The 7,723-nt window shown below is 47.0% G+C and overlaps 1 non-coding gene across 1 annotated transcript; it reads right to left on the bottom strand.

The window, feature by feature from the left end:
- Positions 1 to 1,927: 1,927 nt before the first annotated feature.
- On the bottom strand, positions 1,928 to 2,033 carry LOC133256275 (U6 spliceosomal RNA). The gene has a single exon (XR_009739152.1). It is a non-coding gene; the product is annotated as a U6 spliceosomal RNA (small nuclear RNA).
- Positions 2,034 to 7,723: the final 5,690 nt, after the last annotated feature.

The raw sequence follows: 7,723 nt of genomic DNA, 5'->3' as shown, positions 1-7,723 counted from the left end.
AAGGAAGCTCAGGATGTGAAAACAGGATGCTGGCCCATACAGGGGAGGTGCATATGAAAGGAACGATTTCAGTGAGCCAGGACTGGGGCATCTTCCCATACACAGAAGAGCACTGAATTCCTTGACTCAGGATATCTGGTTTTGATATTCAGACTACCTGCCCTGTGTTACAAAGCTCTGTGTAATCCCATGGACAGAGGAGCCTGGGATTCTCCAGGCAAGAACACTGGAGTGGGTTGCCTCTTTTGATATTCAGACTACCTGCCCTGCGTTACAAAGCTCTGTGTAATCCCATGGACAGAGGAGCCTGGCGGGCTACAGTCCACGGGGTCGAAGAGAGTCGGACATGACTGAAGTGACTTTGCACGCACACACACTGTCCCCATAGTGGCTGTTCCGAATTGTCATTCCAGCGTAGATGGAGGAGGGTTCTCATTTCTCCACACACTCTCCAGCCTTGGTTCTTTGTAGAGTGTTTGACAATGGCCATTCTGACCAGTCGTGTTGATACCTCATTGTAGTTTTGATTTGGATTTCTTTAATATTTAGCAAGGTTGACAGCATTTCCTGTGTGTGTTTTTTAAGGGTATGAGTGAAACATCTAGCAATTGACTTTTGAATGTCTGCCCTGTGTTTTGATGAACACTCCTAGAACAGTCCTTGAAGGCAGGAATTGTTTAACTCATGACCCCACGGGCCTTCTGAATATTAAGTGCCCATCAGCACAGCTTTCCACTTTGTTGTTATGGAAAGCGGCCACAAGGTGGCAGCATTTCTTCATGCACCTTTCTTTCTTTTTTCTTTTTATTTCTGTGCAATTTCATTTTGATCTTACACTGGAATACAGTTGATTTCCAAAGTTGTGTTTGTATAAGGTGCACAAGAACTTAATGAAGTCATGTATAAATGCATACCTATTCTTTTTCAGGTTCTTTTTCCCATATACAGAAGATCCTAAAAAGTACTGAGAAGAGAATAAAAATGCAAGAGGTGGTGGAGGTGTTGGAAACCAATGCAAAATCCAAGAAATGTAATCCTGTAGAAGCAGGGCTCTACAAATTTAAAATGCGGAAACTGGATTCTGGAGTTCTTTATAGTGGGTGCATTTTTCCTAAGAAACCAGCCAGAGAAGCCACCGGCCATGCTTTTGATTTTGTCTTTGATTTTGAAACGGAGAAAAGAATCAATCAGCAAAAAGCAAAGAGGGTATTGGAAGATAAACACTTTAAATTTATGCGAAGCCTTGCCCTTATTGCGTCTTGTTAGGTGTTGTGGATGTTCCCCGTTAGAAAGAAATTCCAGTTACTGTCCCCAGGTCACCTGCCTTTGCTCGGAAGAGAACCCCCAACCCACCCAAGAAGATGAGGATGAGTTGCTCAACGATTGCCCCATGACAGTACCTGTTAAGCCCAAACTCCCGGTGAGGAGAACTGTGGAAATATGTCCTTTCTCTTTTGATTCAAAAAAGTCACTTACAGAAAGAGAAGAAAATCAAACAGTTGCAGAAAGGGGACGTGCTCAAGTTCTAGGCACTTCCTTTGCCTCATTTTACCACCATTAACCTGCAGGAGAAGATGAAGAACACAACTCAAGTGGAGCCTTCTGCTTGGAGCCTGGCAGAAGAGGTGCCTGAAGGCACAGACTTGGGTTCTGTACATGCCCTGGAGACAAAGAAGGCTCCTCCGGGTGTGATGGAAAGAGCAGCTCTGGTTCCCGGATGGTGTCTGCAGCCGAGTCTAGCGGTGGAATTTACTGGAGAACTTGGGTGGTACCCACATAGCAAGGCTGCTCATTTAACAGTAATTTGTGTTGCTTCCACCCTCCTCCTCTTTTTTATATGTAAGTCAGAATATATAGTTGATTTAGTTTGTAGTTTATTCACTTAAAATGTCATTTTTACTGCTTTTATCCTTCACTTTTTTTATTTTTAAACATGGAACGCTTCACAAATTTGCATGCCACCCTTGCTCATGGCCACTCTAATCTTCTCTGCATCGTTCCAATTTTAGTATATGTGCTGCCGAAGGGAGCACTAACCTTCACTTTTTATATTTAAATTAAAAAATAAAGATACTTGATTTAGTTTATAGTTTATGTCTGATTCTTTCCTCTACTCTGTGCAAAATGAATTTGGAGTTAAGGAGCCCTTTGCCCTGGGCGGGGAGCCTCGTTAACCGCCTGCCGAGGCAGAGCCGTGACTGCATGTCCCTCAGCGAGGCTGTCTGCCGGCCTTGGGTGGAGCTGCTGTCCAGGCCCCTCCAGCCCTTCTTGGTGCTGACGAGGAGGGAGCACTGAGCAGGGCTTGGTCTAAGTCCTCCTGAGACCTGGGCTGGAATCAAGGTTTGTCTTCCAAAGATTATCAAAGGCAGTTCCGTACTCCTTTCCACAGAGATTCTTGGCATTTACATCTCACCAGCACCCTGAGTGTTCACAAGGAGACAGGATTTCTCGGGCCCTACTCCTGTTCTAGAATAACCAGAGCCATAGCGTTACTCCCAGTACTTGGCTTCTTCTGGCACATGCCAGAAACCTGTGTCTTATTAATCCGTGGTTTTTTTTTTTTTTTTTTAAACTTAATGTTTACTTCTTTGGGAGGACAGCTGGCTCACTATGTTGTGTTTGTAGGTGTGAAGATTCTTCACCAGTGATCCCCATACACATACTGATTCATCTTTGTTTTTTCACACACACGTTATTATAGCGTGTAGTACCTAAAGTACCTAAAGTACTTTAGTAGGACCTAAAGTAGGTCCGTTTGAGTCTATATTCTATATGCATTTGTGAGTATAAATTAATCCCAACCTCCTAATTTATCCCTTCCATCCACAACTCTCCTGTAACCATGTGTGTTTCCTAAGACTGTGTGTATATTTCGCTTTTATAAAATAGCTCGTTGATATCAGTTTCTCCTTCTGAAGTACTTCATTCACTATGATTATTCTAGATTAATCTTTGATTGTTCTAGATTTTCCCTGTAAATGGCATTATCATTTTTTCATGGCTGAATCATATTCCATTCTGTGCATATATGACTTCTTTACTCATTCATCTGTCCATGTACATTTTGGTTACTTCCATGTCTCAGCTGTTGTAAATGCTGCTGCAGTGCATGCTTGTGTGCATTCTTGTTGCTCAGTCGCTACTTCTATCTTGCAAAACTGAGACAGTCCCCAGGAGACACTCAGTCCCCATTCCCCTCCCTCAGCCACTGGCACCTACAATCCTGCTTTCTGTGTCTATGGAGCTGACTGCTCTGGGACCCTATATGAGTGGACTCAAACATTTGTTCTTCCGTGTCTGGCTTATGTAACTGAGCATAATGCCTTCAGACTTCATCCACGCTGTAGGCTGTGTCAGAACTGCCTTCCTTTCAGGCTGGACAACATTCATTGTGTGGATGGACTGTGGTCTGCTTGTCTGTTCTTCTGCCAAGGGACACGTGAAATATCTACATTCATCTCTCATGTTTTTTCATATTTGTGGAATAGCTTCTGAAAGTCCCATGATCCAAAAGTCATTCACCATTACCTACTTTGTAAACTTTTTTATTTTGAAATCCATCAAAGCTCAGAAGAAGGGGAGAATGTATGTGAGCTTCGCCTGTATTTAGGAACAAATGCTTTAGGATATTCATTTTATTGCCCCTGTGTGTGCTATGGGTGTGTGTGTGTGTGACTGTTTGCTGACGTGCTGTTCGGGTGCATGGTGTATGTAGGTGTGCAGCGCGTATGTGTGTGGGAGGGTGGAGGGGCTGGTGGTGGGTCGAGGGCTGGGGGCTTGGGGCCCGAGGCGGGCAGACGGGTGTAAGTGGGAGCTCCCCGTGCTTCTCTGCTCTGGTGGCGTCTATGTCCCACCTCTTCCCGCATTCCCGCTCGGATGCAGCGTGGTGCCTGTGGGCGAGCGTCAGCCCCGGCACGAAGTCATCTGAGCCGGAGCCTAGGAGGTGTTGGCCCCTCTCCCCACCACCCTGTGGAGAAGCAGGACCTGAGCGCGCTCCACCCCCTAACTGATCATCAGGATGGACAGACCCGCTGTTTCCGCTGGACCCTGCAGGACTGTTCTTCCTGGGTGTCTGGGGCAGCGCCTCCTGCTGGAGGCCTGGGACACTGCAGCCGGGGCACTTCCGATCTGTCCCCGCGGCACCCCAGGCTGCGCTAGAGGCTCCTGGTTCTCCCCGGCCCTGACTGCCACGTGGCGCAGAACCCGCTCACAGCTTTGTTCTGCCCCTTGAGATGTTTAGTGATTAAGCTTTTGTTCCGTTTCCTGACGTGGGTGAAGTGTGGAGCCCAGGGATGATCTCTTCTTCAAGAAAGGTACATCCTAGTTCCCACGTGCAGGTGAGCCCCTGTCCAGCGATGAGAGACCCCGGGGGTGTGACCGTGCCTCCTGGGGGCGCAGCCCTAAGCTACTTTGAACCTGACCAAGTTCTGTCTACATGGTAGATTCAGACCTCTCCAAGTGCTGTCTACACTGATTGTGTTTAGATGAGGGGTCGTTGAGACTCCACAGGTAGGCTACCTGGTTGTGGCTGTTCAGTCGCTCAGTCGTGTCCAACTCTTTGTGACCCCTGGACTGCAGCATGCCAGGCTTCTCTGTCCTCCACTATCTCCTGGTGCTTGCTCAAACTCATGCCCATTGAGTCGGTGAAGCCATCCAGCCATCTCATCCTCTGTTGTCCCCTTCTCCTGCCTTCAATCTTTCCCAGCATCAGGGTCTTTTCCAATGAGTCAGCTCTTTGCATCAGGTGGCCAAAGTATTGGAGCTTCAGCTTCAGCATCAGTCCTTCCAATGAACATTTACAGTTGATTTCCTTTAGGATTGACTGCTTTGATCTCCTTGCTGTCCAAGTTCTCTCAAGAGTCTTCTCCAGCACCACAGTTTGAAAGCATCAGTTCTTTGGTGCTCAATATGGTCCAACTGTCACCTCCATACATGACTACTGGACAAACCATAACTTTGAGTAGATGGACCTGGCTTGTTTACATATTGGGGTTCTGCCAACCACAACCATGGTGTTCTGACCGAGGAGACGTGTGGCCCCAGGTGGAGGGGGTCTGGGGGCTGTGTGAGCCTCACCCCGTCTGCATGGGTCAGAATCATGTGCAGAGGGAGACCATATACACAAAACTAAGAAAAAGGGAAGAATACATGTGAGCTTCACTTGTGTTTAAGAATTAATGCTTTACAGTATCATTTTACACAGGCCTGTGTCTATTCCCTCTTTACCACTGTGAGGTTCCCCATGCCTGGGGCTCCTGGAGACTCCTCAGGTGAGCTACCTGGTAATTATTCCAATTCACCAGGAGTCTGGCAAGAAGGGAGCAGGTTTATCTGGGCAATTGATTGCAGGGCACATGGATCAGGCAAAAAGCCAATGGGCAGCAGGTGAGGTTGCTGCTGTGCTCTCCTTCCAGCAGAGCGTCCATGCTCAGCAGAGACTAGACCTGCCCCTCGTCTCCAGCCCAGAGTCTGGTGTGTTTTTGCAGCACCTCAGCAGGACAACAAAAGACCGAGACTGCCAGCACCAAGGTAGTGTGTTCAACATTACCATGGCAGCTATAAGAACAGTTACTATCACAGAGAACCTAAGGGAAAGAGGAGGACTTCTCTGGGACAAGTTGAGGGAGGGAGACTGACACCTCTATCTGTCAGGCCAGGAGCTTACAGGAACTCACTCCTTTCCACTGTAGGGGCCCAACCAGCAGAGACCTGGTGTCCTAACCAAGGGTCTTGCCACCAAAGGTGCAGGATCTGGGAGGGGGTCGCCCTAGAGACTGTGGACATGTGACTGTAGCAGCAGGGCCTGGGACGGAGGGGTCACCCTAGAGACTGTGGACATGTGACTGTAGCAGCAGGGCCTGGGACGGAGGGTCACCCTAGAGACTGTGGACATGTGACTGTAGCAGCAGGGCCTGGGACGGAGGGTCACCCTAGAGACTGTGGACATGTGACTGTAGCAGCAGGGCCTGGGACGGAGGGGTCGCCCTAGAGACTGTGGACATGTGACTGTAGCAGCAGGGCCTGGGACGGAGGGGTCACCCTAGAGACTGTGGACATGTGACCCTAGGTGTAGGGCCTTGGGGGGGTCACCCGGGAGACTGTGGATTGTGACCCCAGGTGCAGGGTCTGGAGGGGTAAAGCGTCTGTCTACAATGTGGGAGACCCAGGTTCGAGCCCTGGGATGGGAAGATCCCCTGGAGAAGGAAATGGCAATCCACTCCAGTACTATTGCCTGGAAAATCTCATGGACAGAGGAGCCTGATACGCTACACTCTATGGGGTAGCAAAGAGTTGGACACGACTGAGCAACTTCACTTTCACTTTCACTTTCTCTGGCCCTAAGCGAGGAGTGGGATTGCAGGATCATATGATACCTCTATGTCTAGTGTTTCTAGGAAACTCCATGCTGTTTTCCATCATGGCTTCACCATTTACATTCCCACCAAGACCGTAGGAAGATCTTACTGGCTGTACATTTTCTGCAGTAATTATTCTTTGTAGATCAGGTGATGCCTCGTAGTTTTGTCTGGCATTGATTTAATAATTGCTGATGTGGACTATCTTTCCATGTGCTTTTATTATTATTTTACATCGTGTGAGAGCAATTTGCCTCTTCAATCTGGCTCCTTGAAAGTTGGCCTGGTTTGGAATTTTTTTCCGATGATTTATCCTAGGACATTTCTTGAAGGCAGGTGTCATTTACAGCCCTCTCAGACTTGGGACTATTATGAGCCCTTTAGCATCTGTTTTAAGGTGTATATATTGATCTGAAGCAGCTAATTACTCCCTGTCCCTCCGCCTTTCTTTTTTGGTAAACTTGAGTTTCTTTTCTAAGTCTATGAGCTTGTTTCTCTTTTGTAAAGAAGTTTATTTGTGTCCATATTTAGATTCCACAGGAAGTAATAAGCTATACTTGTCATTCTGTATCTCACGTCACTTAGTGTGATTATCTCTAGTTTCTTCCCAGTAACTGGAAGTGGCATTAACTCGTCCTCCTTTTTGTCTGAGTGATATTGCGTTGTGTACATGTACCCCATTTTCCGCCTTCATTCATCTGTCCTTGTACATTAGGTTGCTTCCGTGTCTTGGTTATTGTACCTAGTGCTGCCCTGATCACTGGGTGCAGGTGTCTTTTTAAACCTTGGTTTCCTCTGGATCTCTGTCTAGGTGTGGGACTGCTGGGTCACTGGGGTCTTCTATGTTTTGTTTTTTAAGAACCTCCATAGTGTTCCCCCTAGTGGGTGCACTGACTGACACTCCCCCAACACTCCCCCCCTTTTTTCCACACATCTGCAGACTTTATTGTTGTAGGGTTTTCACTGTGGCCATTCTGATCAATGTGAGGTGACACCTCATCGTACATTTGATTTGCCTGTCTCTAAGAACTAGTGGTGCTGAGCATCGTTTCATGTGCTTTATGGCCATCTCTATAACTTCTTTGGAGAAATGTGCATTTATTCTTTGGCTGATTTTTTATTGGGTTGTTTGTTTTTTGATATTGAGCTGTGCTAGTGGTTTGTCTGTATTGAAGAGAAATTCCCTGTAGGTATCTTTGTTTGCAAGACTTTTTTTCCATTCTGAGGATTGTCTTTTTCTTTCACTGGTGCTTTCCTTTGCTGTGCAGATGCATTTAATGTTTATTAGGTCCCATTTGTTTATTTTTGTTTTATTTTCACGATTCTACAAGGTGGATCACAAAAGAACTTGCTGCATTTGATGTCAA

This window comes from Bos javanicus, chromosome 10 (assembly GCF_032452875.1).
Source record: "Bos javanicus breed banteng chromosome 10, ARS-OSU_banteng_1.0, whole genome shotgun sequence".
NCBI classification, from domain to species: Eukaryota; Metazoa; Chordata; class Mammalia; order Artiodactyla; family Bovidae; genus Bos; species Bos javanicus.
The sequence above is the reverse complement of the archived record's forward strand: the minus strand, read 5'-3'. Positions and strand labels throughout refer to the sequence as shown.